General features: G+C 44.1%; 1 protein-coding gene across 1 annotated transcript in view; it reads left to right on the top strand.

Annotated features, from left to right (window-relative positions):
* PAQR5 (progestin and adipoQ receptor family member 5) overlaps window positions 1–17,599 on the top strand; it is a 617,270-nt gene that overhangs the window by 139,555 nt on the left and 460,116 nt on the right. The window lies entirely within an intron of this gene.

The raw sequence follows: 17,599 nt of genomic DNA, 5'->3' as shown, positions 1-17,599 counted from the left end.
GTTTATATTAAGAAAATGATGTGGGGCCCCTGGGTGACAACCTTATGATAGTGGGTGTCCACATTGATTGGTGGGTTCTGTAGCCCATATTTGGCTCCCCTCTTTGGCACTAAGTCCACTCTTTGTGAATTATTCTGCCCCTGTCCCCGGAACCGTCTGGCTTTTTATGCTCTTCTCTCACTAGCAGATTGGGCTGGCCTGACCTGCACCACCTAACGGTGGTGCAGTAGAACCGGTTTCCAGTGGGATGGTACCCTCTGAACCAGTTTCCGGATACTTATAAGTGAGACTTATCTCTTTGTAAGGCAGTGAGGTCCGTTCCCTTTATTTGCTGTAGAACCTTGACTGTATCCTGAAGAAGCCTAACGATGAAACGCGTAGATACACAAGGGCTCACTACACATCATGTATCAATATACATGATTTTTAATTCTTCTGTACTGTTCTATTCACGTTGTGTATTTTTCAATAAATAGTGTTTATTTTCATACCTCTTCATTGTTTCCTATGCCTTCAAAGTCCGACCTAGGTTTACTGTTATAGTACACCTTTTTTTTGTTCATTCCCTCAATTTACGGATGTGGCTATGTGAGTGCGCTTCTTTTCTGTTCTGTTCAAGTCTGTTAGCTCTCACACAAAAGCCCTGAGCAGACTATCTACTGAGCCATGGGGAGCAGGAAAGAACTGTCAAAGACCTGCATAACAAGGTAATGGAAAAGGATATAAGATATCCAAAGCTTTGAATATGCCAGTCGGTACTATTCAATCACTTATCATGAAGTGGAAAATTCAGGAAACTCTTGATACCAAGACAAGGTCAGGTAGACCAAAAAAGATTGCCGCCACATTTGCCAGAGGAATTGTTTGGAGTGCAAAGAAAACCCCACAGGTAACCTCAGGAGAAATATACGGGCTGCTCTAGAAAAAGACGATGTGGTTGTTTTAAGGAGCACAATATGATACTTGAGCAGAAATGATCTGCATGGTCGAGTTGCCAGAAAAGTCTTTACCGTGCCAATGCCATAAAAGCGCCCGGTTACAATATGCCCAACAACCCTGACATGCCTCACTGCAATTTTTTGTGGCATTGGCAGAGTAAAGGCTTCTCTCTCTGGCAACTCGACCATGCAGCTCATTTTTGTTCAAGTATTGTTGTATCATGCTGGTGTTTGGGCCTATTCTCCCCTTCGAGCACCCACAGCCAGGCAAACTGCATTTTCCACACACTTCTCAATGGCTCAAAACAAAAAATATCGTTTAGGGGTTTTTTTTGTTTGTTTGGTGTTTTACTGCTTGTATAGGATGGGAGCATGAGATAAACCGAACTGAAAATGGTAGAAGTATGTACAAAATGATTGAGGACCTTCTAAGTAGACACGTGCAATTAGTTTAGTTCTGAATTATTTTTTTTCAACAAATTTTGACAAATTCGTTAATTTACGAATTTCGAATTAGCAAATTTCCAAAATTTCTAATTTCCGAAAATTAAAAAATTCGTAAATTCGAAATTTTCCAAATGAAGAAATTTGAAAATTCAAAATTAGGCAATTACAAAATTTGAAAATCCAAAAATAAGAATGAAAATCTGAACATTCAAAAGAATGAAAATCTGAAAATTTTAAAACCTGAAAATCTGAAATAATAACTTACTAATAATAAATTATAGGTATTGGAATTTCCTTTCAAATTTGTCTGTTAGTGAATGTATTTGAACTACTTATCTGAAATAGTGAATGCCGTATCTAAACGAATGGAAGGTAACGATCTCATAATAATAAACAACAATAATAATAATAAAACCTTTTTATTATTATTATTTATTATTCATTTCTTCTATTCCATTTGTTTAGATGCGGCATTCGTTATTCACAAACAGCCAAATTTGAAAGGAAACTCCAATACCTATAATTTAATAGTTGGTTATTATTTTGAATTTTACTGATTTTCTTTCTTTTTTTCAGATTTTCGATTTTCTGAATTTCAGAGTTTTCAAATTCCGAAAATTTGGAAATTCGGAATTCAAAAATTTGGAAATTTGAAAATTAGAAAATATGAATTTTCGAAAAAAGCAAAAAAAGAAAGAATTTTTTGTCAGTGCACATGTCTACTTCTAAGTCTCTGACTGCGCTTGATGTTTCTTGATGAAAGCTGCATTTAATTATAAAATGTATGTGGTTGTAAACCCTTCCACATACCCAGTGAAGTGACTGGCCTCAGGTGATACACAGAAAGTAAACAGATCCTCCTACATAAGTTGTACCTGTTTATCCGCAGTCTTCTTTGCTCTGCAGCCATTCAAAGTCCAGAATAAAGCTTGTCCGATCGGTCACAGAAAACAGAGGGCGGAGAGCTGAAGTTACACACCGCAGAGCTCAGTGAGAGCTGATTGGAGGGAAGTGACACCCCACCCCCCCCTTCACACAGCTCACAGAGACAGATCTGAGGCTGTCAATCACAGGCTGTGTGCTGGAGGTCCCGCCACTGTCACCATTTTTTCTTTTGGTATCAGGAAAACGTGTCAAAAGTAATTCATGCAAATAGCAGAGGAAAGAAGCAGCAGACAGAAATTACACTTAGTGCATGGGATTAAGACAAATGCACACTATAGAGGGATATGCTTTGTTCATATGTCATGTCTGAGGTTAATAACAACTTTGAAAAAAAAAAAGCAGATATTTAGAAGGCATAAAGATCGCCTCCTGAACACATCCCAGCCGCTGCTACAGTGCCTTGCGAAAGTATTCGGCCCCCTTGAGCTTTTCAACCTTTTGCCACATTTCAGGCTTCAAAACATAAAGATATAAAATTTTAATTTTTTGTGAAGAATCACCAACAAGTGGGACACAATTGTGAAGTGGAACGAAATCTATTGGATATTTTACACTTTTTTAGCTAATAAAAAACTGAAAAGTGGTGCGTGCAAAATTATTCAGCCCCTTTACTTTCAGTGCAGCAAACTCACTCCAGAAGTTCAGCGAGGATCTCTGAATGATCCAATGTTGTCCTAAATGACTGATGGTGATAAATAGAATCCACCTGTGTGTAATCAAGTCTCTGTATAAATGCACCTGCTCTGTGATAGTCTCAGGGTACTGTTGAAAGCGCAGAGAGCATCATGAAGACCAAGGAACACACCAGGCAGGTCCGTAATACTGTTGTGGGGAAGTTTAAAGCCGGATTTGGATACAAAAAGATTTCCCAAGCTTTAAACATCCCAAGGAGCACTGTGCAAGCGATCATTTTGAAATGGAAGGAGTATCAGACCACTGCAAATCTACCAAGACCTGGCCGTCCCTCTAAACTTTCAGCTCAGACAAGGAGAAGACTGATCAGAGATGCAGCCAAGAGGCCCATGATCACTCTGGATGAACTGCAGAGAACTACAGCTGAGGTGGGAGAGTCTGTCCATAGGACAACAATCAGTCGTACACTGCACAAATCTGGCCTTTATGGAAGATGGGCAAGAAGAAAGCCATTTCTCAAAGATATCCATAAAAAGTCTCGTCTAAAGTTTGCCACAAGCCACCTGGGAGACGCACCAAACATGTGGAAGAAGGTGCTCTGGTCAGATGAAACCAAAATCCAACTTTTTGCCCACAACGCAAAACGATATGTTTGGCGTAAAAGCAACACAGCTCATCACCCTCAACACACCATCCCCACTGTCACACATGGTGGTGGCAGCATCATGGTTTGGGCCTGCTTTTCTTCAGCAGGGACAGGGAAGATGGTTAAAATTGAGGGGAAGATGGATGCAGCCAAATACAGGACCATTCTGGATGAAAACCTGTTGGAGTCTGCAAAAGACCTGAAACTGGGACGGAGATTTATCTTCCAACAAGACAATGATCCCAAACATACAGCAAAATCTACAAAGGAATGGTTCACAAATAAACCTATCCAGGTGTTAGAATGGCCAAGTCCAAGTCCAGACCTGAATCCAATCGAGAATCTGTGGAAAGAGCTGAAAACTGCTGTTCACAAACGCTCTCCATCCAACCTCACTGAGCTCCAGCTGTTTTGCAAGGAAGAATGGGCAAGAATTTCAGTCTCTCGATGTGCAAAACTGATAGAGACATACCCCAAGAGACTTGCAGCTGTAATCGCAGCAAAAGGTGGCTCTACAAAGTATTAACGCAAGGGGGCCGAATAATTTTGCACGCCCCACTTTTCATTTTTTTATTAGTTAAAAAAGTTTCAAAAATCCAACAGATTTTGTTCCACTTCACAATTGTGTCCCACTTGTTGGTGATTCTTCACAAAAAATAAAAATTTTATATCTTTATGTTTGAAGCCTGAAATGTGGCAAAAGGTTGAAAAGTTCAAGGGGGCCGAATACTTTCGCAAGGCACTGTATACTGCCCTCTGAAAAGTGCCCCCCATTTACATCACTTTTCAGAGGGTGGAAGGCACTTGTTGCCATTGTGAATAAGACCTGCTACCCGAATTGAATTCCAGATGCATTAACCACTTAAGCCCAGGACCAATTTGCAGCTAAAGGACCAGGCCCCTTTTTGCGATTCGGCGCCATGTAGCTTTAACTGACAATTGCGCGGTGGTGCGACGTGGCTCCCAAACAAAATTGACATCCTTTTTTTTCCCACAAATAGAGCTTTCTTTTGGTGGTATTTGATCACCTCTGTGGTTTTTATTTTTTGCGCTATAAACAAAAATAGAGCAACAATTTTGAAAAAATGCAATATTTTTTACTTTTTGCTATAATAAATATCCGCAAAAAATATATAAAAAAACATTTTTTTTCTCAGTTTAGGCCGATACGTATTCTTCTACATATTTTTGGTAAAACGCAATAAGCTTTTATTGATTGGTTTGCGCAAAAGTTATAGCGTTTACAAAATAGGGCATAGTTTTATGGCATTTTTATTAATAATTTTTTTTTATTAGTAATGGCGGTGATCAGCGATTTTTAATGTGACTGTGACATTATGCCGGACACGTCGGACAATTTTGACACATTTTTGGGACCAGTGTCATTTATACAGTAATCAGTGCGATTAAAAATGCATTGATTACTGTAAAAATGTCACTGGAAGTGAAGGGGTTAACCACTAGGGGCAGTGTAGGGGTTAAGTGTGACCTATGTGTTTGTTTGTTTTTACTGTAGGGGGGCGTGGCTTGGCGTGTGACATCACTGATTGTCTTTCCCTATGACAGGGAAGAGACGATCAGGGACAGCCTCACTAGGAAGCACGGGGAGAGGTTTTTTTACACTTACCTCTCCCCGTTCTTCAGCTCTGTGACCCGATCGCCGGGTCCATGGTCCCGTGGCCATGGAGCTCAGGACCAGGTCATGGGTGAGCCGTGGCATTCTGCCGACATATATCGGCGTGAGGCGGTCCTTAAGTGGTTAAACAGGTTTCTTTTGCGCTCAGGATATGCTCATTTCAATATTCCAAAAAGATCACTCTAGTGCCGCATCTGTATAAATGACAAAATGGGTTCAAAAAAGGAGAAAAGATCGGACTTTATAGGCAACATTGGACAATATTTGTAAAAATCAATATATTTTACAGGTAAACAAATAGTAAAGAATGCATGTGGAATCATGCATCAATAAAATCATACATACAGATGGACAAGTGCGAAGGTTCCATATCGCAGCTGATATTGTAGGCTATTATATAAACAAGTTGTTGTGCATCAACGTGTTTTTGCTTGTCGGCTTCCTCAGAAGGGCTGAAAAAAACTCACTACATAAATAGAAAAACAAATTAAATTTTGTATACATCAACAGATATATGTCAAACAATATATGATTACCTAAATATCCAGAGACAATGTGCCTTCTCACCTTGCCTAGACAGACGAGCGTTCATAAAGGGATGCTCCCTGGGTGGGGCACCAGGGCAAAAATGAGACCAATTACCCAATTAGCCCACAGCTATCAAAATAGGTTATAACAAAAGAATAACCAAAAAAATAAGGAAAGATAAGTATGGCCCAAAAAAATACACAAAGTATCGGGCATAGGTGCATGTGTAAAAGATATTGGAGAACTTACTGAAGATTTTTTTTTCTATTCATGTAGTGAGTTTTGTCGGTTCTCTCGTGTGTCATGAGGAAGCGGAACGAGCGAAACGCGTTGATGCGTTTATAGCCTACCATATCATTAGCTGCGATGTATAACATTTGCATCTATATGTATGATTTTATTGACGCATGATTTCACATGCATTTTTTTTTACTATTTGTTTACCAATAAAATATATTGATTTTAACAAATATTGTCCAATGTTGTCTATAAAGGCTGACCTTTTTTTTTGCATCTACGCTGCTCACAAAAATGAAAGGAACGCTTTTAAATCAGAGTATGACATCAAGTCAATGAAACTCCTGGGATATCGACCTGGTCAGTTAAGTAGCAGAGGGGGGTTGTTCATTTTTTTCATTAACACCAAAGCAGCTGAAAATGATTAACAGGTGCACTAGATGGGCAACAACGAGGCGACCTCCAAAACAGGAAGGGTTTTACAAGTGGAGGTCACTGACATTTTTTTTTTCCCTACTCATCGTTTATGACTGTTTTTCACTAGCTTTGCATTTGGCTAGAGTCAGTGTCACTACTGGTAGCATGAGGTGATACCTGGACCCCAGTGGAGGCTAGTGCTCCATTCAGGGGGGCGGGTTGGATTGCCAAACAAATAACCCTCATTGGAATCCATGCATTCAGCACCCAAAACATAGATTAGGGGCTGGACACATGGATTAAGGGGGCGGTTGCACAGGCAGTCCAACTCCTCCAGGATGGCACATCAATGCGTGCCATAGCCAGAAGGTTTGCTGTGTCTCCCAGCCCAGCCTCAAGAGCATGAAGGAGATTCCGGGAGACAAGCAGTTGCTCTAAATGAGATGGACAGGGCTGTAGAAGGTCCTTAACCCATCAACAGGACCAATATCTGCTCTTTTGTGCAAGGAGGAACACGATAAGCACCGCCAGAGCCCTACGAAATTACCTCCAGTAGGCCACTGGTGTGAATGTTTCTGACCAATCAGAAACAGATTTCATGAGGGTGCCCTGAGGGCCAGACGTCCTCTAGTGGGCCACCGTTTGGGGTGGAGGAACTTGACTGCACAGAGTTCTGACCTCAACCCGATAGAACACCTGAATTATGAATTAGAGTGCACACTGCGAGCCAGGCCTTCTCGTCCAACATCAGCGCCTGACCTCACAAATGCTCTTCTGGAAGAATGATCAAACATTCCCATAGACACCCTCCTAAACCTTGTGGACGGCCTTCACCGAAGAGGTGAAGCTGTTATAGCTGCAAAGGGTGAGCCAACTCAATATTGAACCCTATGGACTAAGACTGGGATGTCATTAAAGTTCATGTGCATGTGTAAAGGCAGGTGTCCCAATACTTTTGACAATATAGTGTATATACTGCGGCGGGTCAGCAAGCTGGTATTCAAGATTTTTCTCAATTAATTCAAATTTTATGAATAAATTAAAAAAAAATATTGTTGACAGTTTTAATTAAAGGACTCTTCTGAAGACCAAATTGGACTAATCAGTGAACTGCTAATGCTGTCCAGCAAATTCTGAAACTGTACTAAAGTCAGAAAGTCCTATTTGGTTCACTGCAGCCAGATTTCAAAGCGCTTTTTTTATACTGTATGTTGAATGTATCAAGACTCGAAAATTTGCAGGTTTGAGCATGAGTGGCTATGCAAAACCTTTTACAAACATCTAGTATTTGAGAGAGGTAATAAGGAGTCTATAGTGTACAGTACAGTATACAGGGCCGTTTTTAATATTGATTGGACCCTGGGCAAAACCTTTCTTGCCCCCCCCCCCCCCCAGGCAGTTTCACTCTCCACCTGCTCTGAGACATACAATACAGTGCCTAGCAAAAGTATTCGGCCCCCTTGAACTTTTCAACCTTTTGCCACATTTCAGGCTTCAAACATAAAGATATAAAATTTAAATTTTTTGTGAAGAATCACCAACAAGTGGGACACAATTGTGAAGTGGAACGAAATCTATTGGATAATTTAAACTTTTTTAGCAAATAAAAAACTGAAAAGTGGTGCGTGCAAAATTATTCGGCCCCTTTACTTTCAGTGCAGCAAACTCACTCCAGAAGTTCAGCGAGGATCTCTGAATGATCCAATGTTGTCCTAAATGACTGATGGTGATAAATAGAATCCACCTGTGTGTAATCAAGTCTCTGTATAAATGCACCTGCTCTGTGATAGTCTCAGGGTTCTGTTGAAAGCGCAGAGAGCATCATGAAGACCAAGGAACACACCAGGCAGGTCCGTAATACTGTTGTGGAGAAGTTTAAAGCCGGATTTGGATACAAAAAGATTTCCCAAGCTTTAAACATCCCAAGAAGCACTGTGCAAGCGATCATTTTGAAATGGAAGGAGTATCAGACCACTGCAAATCTACAAAGACCTGGCCGTCCCTCTAAACTTTCAGCTCAGACAAGGAGAAGACTGATCAGAGATGCAGCCAAGAGGCCCATGATCACTCTGGATGAACTGCAGAGAACTACAGCTGAGGTGGGAGAGTCTGTCCATAGGACAACAATCAGTCGTACACTGCACACTGGCCTTTATGGAAGAGTGGCAAGAAGAAAGCCATTTCTCAAAGATATCCATAAAAAGTCTCGTCTAAAGTTTGCCACAAGCCACCTGGGAGACACACCAAACATGTGGAAGAAGGTGCTCTGGTCAGATGAAACCAAAATTAAACTTTTTACCCACAATGCAAAACGATATGTTTGGCGTAAAAGCAACACAGCTCATCACCCTCAACACACCATCCCCACTGTCACACATGGTGGTGGCAGCATCATGGTTTGGGCCTGCTTTTCTTCAGCAGGGACAGGGAAGATGGTTAAAATTGAGGGGAAGATGGATGCAGCCAAATACAGGACCATTCTGGATGAAAACCTGTTGGAGTCTGCAAAAGACCTGAAACTGGGACGGAGATTTATCTTCCAACAAGACAATGATCCCAAACATACAGCAAAATCTACAAAGGAATGGTTCACAAATAAACGTATCCAGGTGTTAGAATGGCCAAGTCAAAGTCCAGACCTGAATCCAATCGAGAATCTGTGGAAAGAGCTGAAAACTGCTGTTCACAAACGCTCTCCATCCAACCTCACTGAGCTCCAGCTGTTTTGCAAGGAAGAATGGGCAAGAATTTCAGTCTCTCGATGTGCAAAACTGATAGAGACATACCCCAAGCGACTTGCAGCTGTAATCGCAGCAAAAGGTGGCTCTACAAAGTATTAACGCAAGGGGGGCCGAATAATTTTGCACGCCCCACTTTTCATTTTTTTATTAGTTAAAAAAGTTTCAAAAATCCAACAGATTTCGTTCCACTTCACAATTGTGTCCCACTTGTTGGTGATTCTTCACAAAAAATTATTTTTTTTATCTTCATGTTTGAAGCCTGAAATGTGGCAAAGGTTGAAAAGTTCAAGGGGGCCGAATACTTTCGCAAGGCACTGTAAATAGCAGCTAGACTCAAATTCAGTTTACTTAATCAGATCAGGCACCTATTGCGATTGGTTGCCAGTGGTTACAGTGTATCATTATCGCTCACTGACTGGTTGCCAAAGGTACAGCACACATTACGGCTCACTGATTAGTTGCTAGAGGTACAGCACATGATTTCTGCTTATTGATTGGTTGCTAGAGATTACTGTGGGGCATGATATACATATGAATGCCACTGCAATTTACATATGAATGTCACCACGATTTACATATGAATTTCGGTAATTTACATGTAAACATGTGGTCTGCATGTGAGTCATCTGTACATCACAATAAGGCAGAGCTGGGCAGCATTAGTAGCAACACTTCACACTGAGATATCGGGACACAGCACAGGACTAAAACCTCAATGGACGAGGGAATTTAAACCAGGATAGTTGGCAAGTATGAGGCAGCTGCTTTGGGCCCCACAACAATGACAGGGCCCAGGGTAGCTGCCCCTTTTGCCCTGCCTTAAAAACTGACAGTATATGTAGGTTTCCAGAGCTCTAGAGTGGTAATGAAGGGGAGTGTGCTTAGATGGAGTAGATGTGTTTCTGGAAGACATGGATCCGAATCCAAAGCAAGACCACTCCAAGGGTTCCCCAGGCACACAACTCCCAAGAATAGAGCCCCCTCAAAAGCCAGTGCCCATAGTCAGTAAGCGAGAGGCTACTCTGCCTTTCCCTCCAAAATCCCCCGTCCTGGTTGGGTCTGTCACAGTGCCCCATCATTGGTATCAGTGGGAGGAATAGTGCCCCATCATTGGTATCAGTGGGAGGAATAGTGCCCCATCATTGGTGGCAGTGGCAGGATTAGTGTCCCATCATTGGTGTCAGTGGGAGGAATAGTGCCCCATCATTAGTGTCAGTGGGAGAAATAGTGTCCCACCATTGGTATTAGTGGGAGGAATAGTGTCCCATCATTGGTGTCAGTGGAGGGAATCATGCCCCATCATTGGTACCAGTGCTAGGAATAGTACCCCATTTTTGATAGCAGTGGGAGGAATAGTGTCCCATTGTTAGTGTCAGTGGGAGGAATAGTGCTCCATCAATGGTGTTGCTGGGAGGAATAGTGCCCCATCATTGGTATCAGTGGGAGGAATAGTGCCCTATCATTGGTATCAGTGGGAGGAATAGTGCTCCATCATTGGTGTCAGTGGGAAGAATAGTCCCCCATCATTGGTATCAGTGGGAGGAATAGTCCCCCATCATTGGTGTCAGTGGAAGGAATAGTGTCCCATCATTGGTGTCAGTGGGAGGAAAAGTGCCCCCATCATTGGTATCAGTGGGAGGGAAAAGTGCCCCATCATTGGTGTCAGCGGGAGGAATAGTGCCCCATCATTGGCATCAGTGGGAGGAATAGTGTCCCATCATTGGTGTCAGTGGGAGGAATAGTGCCCCATCATTGGTGTCAGTGGGAGGAATAGTGCACCATCATTGGTGTCAGTGGGAGGAATAGTGTCCCATCATTGGTGTCAGTGGGAGGAATAGTGTCCCATCATTGGTGTCAGTGGGAGGAATAGTGTCCCATCATTGGTGTCAGTGGGAGGAATAGTGTCCCATCATTGGTGTCAGTGGGAGGAATAGTCCCCCATCATTGGTGTCAGTGGAAGGAATAGTGCCCTATCATTGGTGTCAGTGGAAGGAATAGTGTCCCATCATTGGTGTCAGTGGGAGGAATAGTGTCCCATCATTGGTGTCAGTGGGAGGAATAGTGTCCCATCATTGGTGTCAGTGGGAGGAATAGTCCCCATCATTGGTGTCAGTGGAAGGAATAGGTGCCCTATCATTGGTGTCAGTGGAAGGAATAGTGTCCATCATTGGGGTCAGTAGCAGGAATAGTCCCCCATCATTGGTGTCAGTGGAAGGAATAGTGTCCCATCATTGGTGTCAGTGGGAGGAATAGTGTCCCATCATTGGTGTCAGTGGGAGGAATAGTGTCCCATCATTGGTGTCAGTGGGAGGAATAGTCCCCCATCATTGGTGTCAGTGGAAGGAATAGTGCCCTATCATTGGTGTCAGTGGGAGGAATAGTGTCCCATCATTGGTGTCAGTGGGAGGAATAGTGTCCCATCATTGGTGTCAGTGGGAGGAATAGTCCCCCATCATTGGTGTCAGTGGAAGGAATAGTCCCCCATCATTGGTGTCAGTGGAAGGAATAGTGCCCTATCATTGGTGTCAGTGGAAGGAATAGTGTCCCATCATTGGGGTCAGTAGCAGGAATAGTCCCCCATCATTGGTGTCAGTGGGAGGAATAGTCCCCTATCATTGGTATCAGTGGGAGGAATAGTCCCCCATCATTGGTATCAGTGGGAGGAACAGTGCCCCGTCATTGGTGTCAGTGCTGGAATTATTGCCCCATTGTTGGTGTCAGTGTAAGGAATAGTATCCCAAGGGCCGGATAAAGGCATCAAAGGGCCATAGTTTGGAGGCCACTGCCTTAGCACATCAGTAAGATTTGATTCAAGGCTATTTCTCCATATGGTGACGTACCGTGTCCCATCTGCCATCTCCTGTCACTTTTGAGACGATTCCTCTTTTTACATTAAATAACATTGCTAAATCAGATCCATGTACTAAATGAAACATCTCTTATATAGATGACAGATACCGCTAAATGACAGCCGAGCGATCACGATTCACCATTGCAGCTGTCACTTAGGATAACGCTTCCTTGTAATCTAGTCTGACGAGTCGCTCATCAGCTCACTTTGTAGACCCCGGGGGGATTCACACCCCCGAGGAAGACAAGAGAAGTCTGAAAACCACAATGTCATCTCTGTTGGCAACTCAGAACCAGTATGACCGCATTTCAAGAGTATCTGAAGCTCTTATAAAAAGGCAAAGGGGCCACCCATCCTAGAAAACCGCAATTATTTGTTGGCTTGGGAAAGCATCTGATTACATCGATCTTGGTGTTGATCAGATACTTTTAAGGGCAGATGAGATATCTGGGGTCTAATAGACCCCAGATGTCTCAGTAAAGAGGACCTGTCATTGTTTTTTGCTATCACAAGCGATGTTGTGAGAGCAATAAAATAAATAAAAAATAAAAAACTAGTAAAAAAAATGTGTAAAAATAAAAAATAAAATACTAGGGATGCACCATTTTTTTAACACCGAGTACGAGTATCGATACTTTGTTTTAAGTACTCGCTGATACCAATTACCGATCGCCTAGGAAGAGTAGGTAGAGGGGTGGTTTGGAAGGTGGGTGCAGGGTAGCTGAGTGAGGCTGGGGTGAGAGCAGGGAGTAGGGTGTAAGTAAGGGCTGGGTGGGGGGAGTAGGGGGTGAGGACAGGATGGGGGGAGTAGGGGGATAAGTGAGGGCAAGGTGGGGGGATTGCAGATTGTCAGAGACTGCGGACATGGTGCAACCTGCCACGTTGCCTGTCACCAGATGCAGAATGTCACCTGCCACACTGCCTGCCACAAGATGAAGAATGTCCCTTGCCAAATCACCTGCCACGCTTACTGCCACATCTTGCCACCTTCCACGTTGCCTGTCACCAGATGCAGAATGTCCCTTGCCACACTGCCTGCCACAAGAGGTAGAATGTCACTTGCCACACTGCCTGCCACAAGATGAAGAATTTCCCTTGCCAAATCACCTGCCACGCATACTGCCACATCTTGCCACGTTGCCTGTCACCAGATGCAGAATGTCACCTGCCACGCTGGTTGCCACACTGCCTGCCACAAGATGAAGAATGTCCCTTGCCAAATCACCTGCCATGCATACTGCCACATCTTGCCACGTTGCCTGTCACCAGATGCAGAATGTCATCTGCCACAAGATGTAGAATGTCCCTTGCCACACTGCCTGCCACAAGATGAAGAATGCCCCTTGCCAAATCACCTGCCACGCATACTGCCACATCTTGCCACCTTCCACGTTGTCTGTCACCAGATGCAGAATGTCACCTGCCACAAGATGTAGAATGTCACCTGCCACACTGCCTGCCACAAGATGTAGAATGTCACTTGCCACAAGATGAAGAATGTACCTTGTCAAATCACCCGCCTAGGAAGAGTAGGTAGAGGAGTGGTTTGGAAGGTGGGTGCAGGGTAGCTGAGTGAGGCTGGGGTGAGAGCAGGGAGTAGGGTGTAAGTAAGGGCTGGGTGGGGGGAGTAGGGGGTGAGGACAGGATGGGGGGAGTAGGGGGATAAGTGAGGGCAAGGTGGGGGGATTGCAGATTGTCAGAGACTGCGGACATGGTGCAACCTGCCACGTTGCCTGTCACCAGATGCAGAATGTCACCTGCCACACTGCCTGCCACAAGATGAAGAATGTCCCTTGCCAAATCACCTGCCACGCTTACTGCCACATCTTGCCACCTTCCACGTTGCCTGTCACCCGATGCAGAATGTCCCTTGCCACACTGCCTGTCACCAGATGCAGAATGTCACTTGCCACACTGCCTGCCACAAGAGGTAGAATGTCACTTGCCACGCCACCTGCCACATTGCCTGTCACCAGATGCGGAGTGAGTGGAGCGCCCCTTGTGGTATGTCAGGCAGACAAAAAAATCAGATAGAAGTATCTCTGCGCTGGCCAATAAGATGGATGGGGGGGGGGGGGTGTTGCTGCGTGCACTGGATAGAGCTATTCGAACTCAAAAATAAGAACTATTATGTGGAATAGTGCTGTGCAAAAAGAACTAAAAAGGTGATAGAGGGAGCAGAGGGGGTTAAAGAAAGTGGGAAAAGGATGTGTTAGGGGGGGGGGGGGGGGAGAGGGAGGGTAGGGGGAATTGGAAATTATGTGTCAAATCAGAGGCTAATTCAAAATCAATAATACAAGGGTATGGACATTATACCATTCACTACCTGTCTATATAAATGTCACAAGTGCAAAAATGCAAAAAAATAAATAAAAATCTATGCACAAAAAGTCTCAAATCACAGATCATTTCATATAGAACTCAACAAAATTCATGTGCACTGGTACATATAAAGTGTTACGTTGTGATAAAGTGCAAAAGTGCCAATAATAAACGTGCAAACAATGAGCAAATTCTGCAAATAATGTGCAAATTCACAAAATATGGAGATGATAAGTGTCCGTGTAAGCAGCATAAAATATTATAAAGTCCTTCAAATGCCTTGGAATATTTCCCATGAAGAGCTGGTGCTTCCAGATGTGAGCACACGGTTTGCTGCCGCCATCTTTGTTTGGTTCACCCACTTTATTGATTGAGAAAGGAGAGGTTGTGCCAGGTACATCCAGAGATGATGAGCTAACAGTATAATCGCCCAGGGGATACCCCGTGTGGGGACACCCCGTGTGGGGACACTCTTTTGGTGTAACCTTACAGCAGTAAGGTAAGGGGACATCTATTCACCTAAATGGAAAGAAAAAAAATATCACACTTTCCTCCTCCTTTTCTCTGTTGGGATACCATTTGGAAGCACCTGTCACTGATGATGTCACATCTCTGTGGGATCGCCCCTCTGGATGTAGCAGGGTGTCTCCCTCCTCATGCTGCAGCTGGTCTCACCTGGCAGAGGGAGGGTCCGGGACTCCTTTGGCTGTCGCTCTCTGGCTATACTGATTAGCCGTCCGGGGTTTCATACAGTGAGGAGCCGCAGGAGAGCGGTGATGCGGGGCAGGCAGTATGAGATGATGTCATCTCTCTGCTCCCCGCCGCAACTCCGACACTGAGACAGAGCACTGGCTTTGAGGGCAGAAGAGCGGTGATGCAGAGGGGGCGGAGAGAGATTATATCATCTCTGCCTTCCCGCCCGCTCGCTTCTTACATCCACCCTGCGCTCTCATGCTGGCAGCCCAGCATTAAAAAAAACGGAAGGTATCGGTTCCGGGTATCAGTACATTTCCACGAGTGCGGATACCCTTAAAAATGCTGGTATCGGTGCAACCCTATAAAATACATAATGAAATGAAAAAACATTTTTTTAAGTACCCTCATCTCACGTATCGGTATGAAACAGCGATTATACCACACATGTGAGGCATCACCGCGTAGGTCAGATCGAGAGCAATAATTCTAGCACCAGACCTCCTGTTTAAACCTAAAGTAGTAACCTGCAAAGGCTTTTAAAATGCAGGCCAGTCAAGTTCCCCCACAGAGGAAAGTACACTATATCGTCAAAAGTATTGGGGCGCCTACCTTTACACGCACATGAACTTTAATGGCATCCCCTGTCTTAGCCTGGCTCGCAATCTCCGCTCTAATTCATCCCAAAGGTGTTCTATTGGGTTGAGGTCAGAACGCTGATCCATGTCTTTATGGACCTTGCTTTGTGCACTAGTGCGCAGTCATGTTCGAACTGGAAGAGGCCATCCCCAAACTGTTCCCACAAAGTTGGGAACAGTTTTGGTATGTTGACGCCTTAAAGAGGAAGTAAACCCTGATGGGTTTACTTCCTCTTTGATTCCCTGCAAAGGTAAAACATAATGGACTACTGTGCATCGCATCGCATCACATAGTAGCCCATTATGTGTCACTTACCTGACACAGGAGCCAGTGATGTCACCGCTGTCCCCTGTAGTCCGGCGCATCCATCTTTTCCGTGGGGTCTCGCAGCTCCGCCGCTGTCATTCGGCGGAGCCGCAATGACGTCACTCCCGCGCATGCGCACGGGAGCCGACACACGCAGCAGCTCCATTGTTGGAAATGCCGCACTCAGTGCGCCTGCGCGCCGCTGTCTACGGCGCATGCGCCGTAGACAGCGGTGCCTGTCTTCGGGCAAATATCTCCTAAACCGTATAGGTTTAGGAGATATTTCTTGGACCTACAGGTAAGCCTTAATCTAGGCTTACCTGTAGGTCAAAGTGGTTTGTAAGGGTTTACAACCACATTAAGAGTCCCCTTCACTGGAATAAGGGGCCAACCCCAACCCCTGAAAAACAACCCCCACACCATAATCCCCCCCTCCACCAAATGATTTGGACCAGTGCACAAAGCAAGGTCCATAAAGATATGAATGAGCAATTTTGGGGTGGAGGAACTTGACTGTCCTGCACAGAGTCCTGATCTCAACCCGATAGAACACCATTGGGGTGAATTAGAGTGGAGACTGGGAGCCAGACCTTCTCCTCAAACATCAGTGCCTGACCTCATAAATGCACTTCTGGAAGAATGGTCAAACATTCCCATAGACACACTCCTAAACCTTGTGGACGGCCTACCCAAAAGAGTTAAAGCTGTTATAGCTGCAAAGAGCGGGCCAACTCAATATTGAACCCTACAGACTAAGACTGGGATGCCATTAAAGTTCATGTGTGTGTAAAGGCAGGTGTCCCAATACTTTTGGTAATATGTATATTTGGGGGTTTTAACTCATCTACAGTATAGGCCTAAAATTATCATTTTAATGGCAGGATTTGCTTTGTTTTATTTTTCCTATTCAAGAATTTTCCTTTTCCTTCCTTCTTCTGGCAGTAAAAGATTAAAACATTACAAATGAGTTGTCCAAAAGCAGTTCACATGAGGGCTGGGCAGCACAGAAAACACCTCCAACAGGCCCATGTAACAGCAGCTCAAGAAAGGCTCAACAGACTCAGAAGGCAGCTTGTAGCACCTTACAACTAAAACTGGAGTCAGGAGGCTTAAACATCCACCTGGTAGAACTTAACAATCATGTGAATGGACGCCTAAAGCCTTGTACACACGATCGGAGAATCCGTCGGAATGTGTCCTATCGGACCGTGTTGTCGGATAATACGACTGTGTGTGGTATGCATCGGAATGTTTCTGTCGGAATCTCCGTCAGACCCAAATTTCCAACTTGTTGGAAATATTTCCCGACCAACTGGTTCGATCGGACATACTCGGACATATTCTCATGTGTAGAGAATTTTGATCGGACCAAGTGCCACGCATGCTCAGATCAAATTCCTACATCAAAGCTATTGGCTACTAGCCTGAATGTAGTCCCATCGTAACGAAATTACGTCATCACGTTCTGAAAGATCGGATTTTTCGACAACTTAGCCCGACCGTGTGTATGCAACAGTTTCGGACAAAATCTGACGGATTTGGTTGTCGAAATCTCTGACCGTGTGTACAGGGGCTAAGTGTGAGAAACCGATGGCAGATACTAAAAATCTTATGAGGCTC

This window comes from Lithobates pipiens, unplaced genomic scaffold (assembly GCF_037356315.1).
Source record: "Lithobates pipiens isolate NorthernLeopardFrog02 unplaced genomic scaffold, aLitPip1_a1.2 Scaffold_8, whole genome shotgun sequence".
Lineage (NCBI taxonomy): Eukaryota > Metazoa > Chordata > Amphibia > Anura > Ranidae > Lithobates > Lithobates pipiens.
The sequence above is the reverse complement of the archived record's forward strand: the minus strand, read 5'-3'. Positions and strand labels throughout refer to the sequence as shown.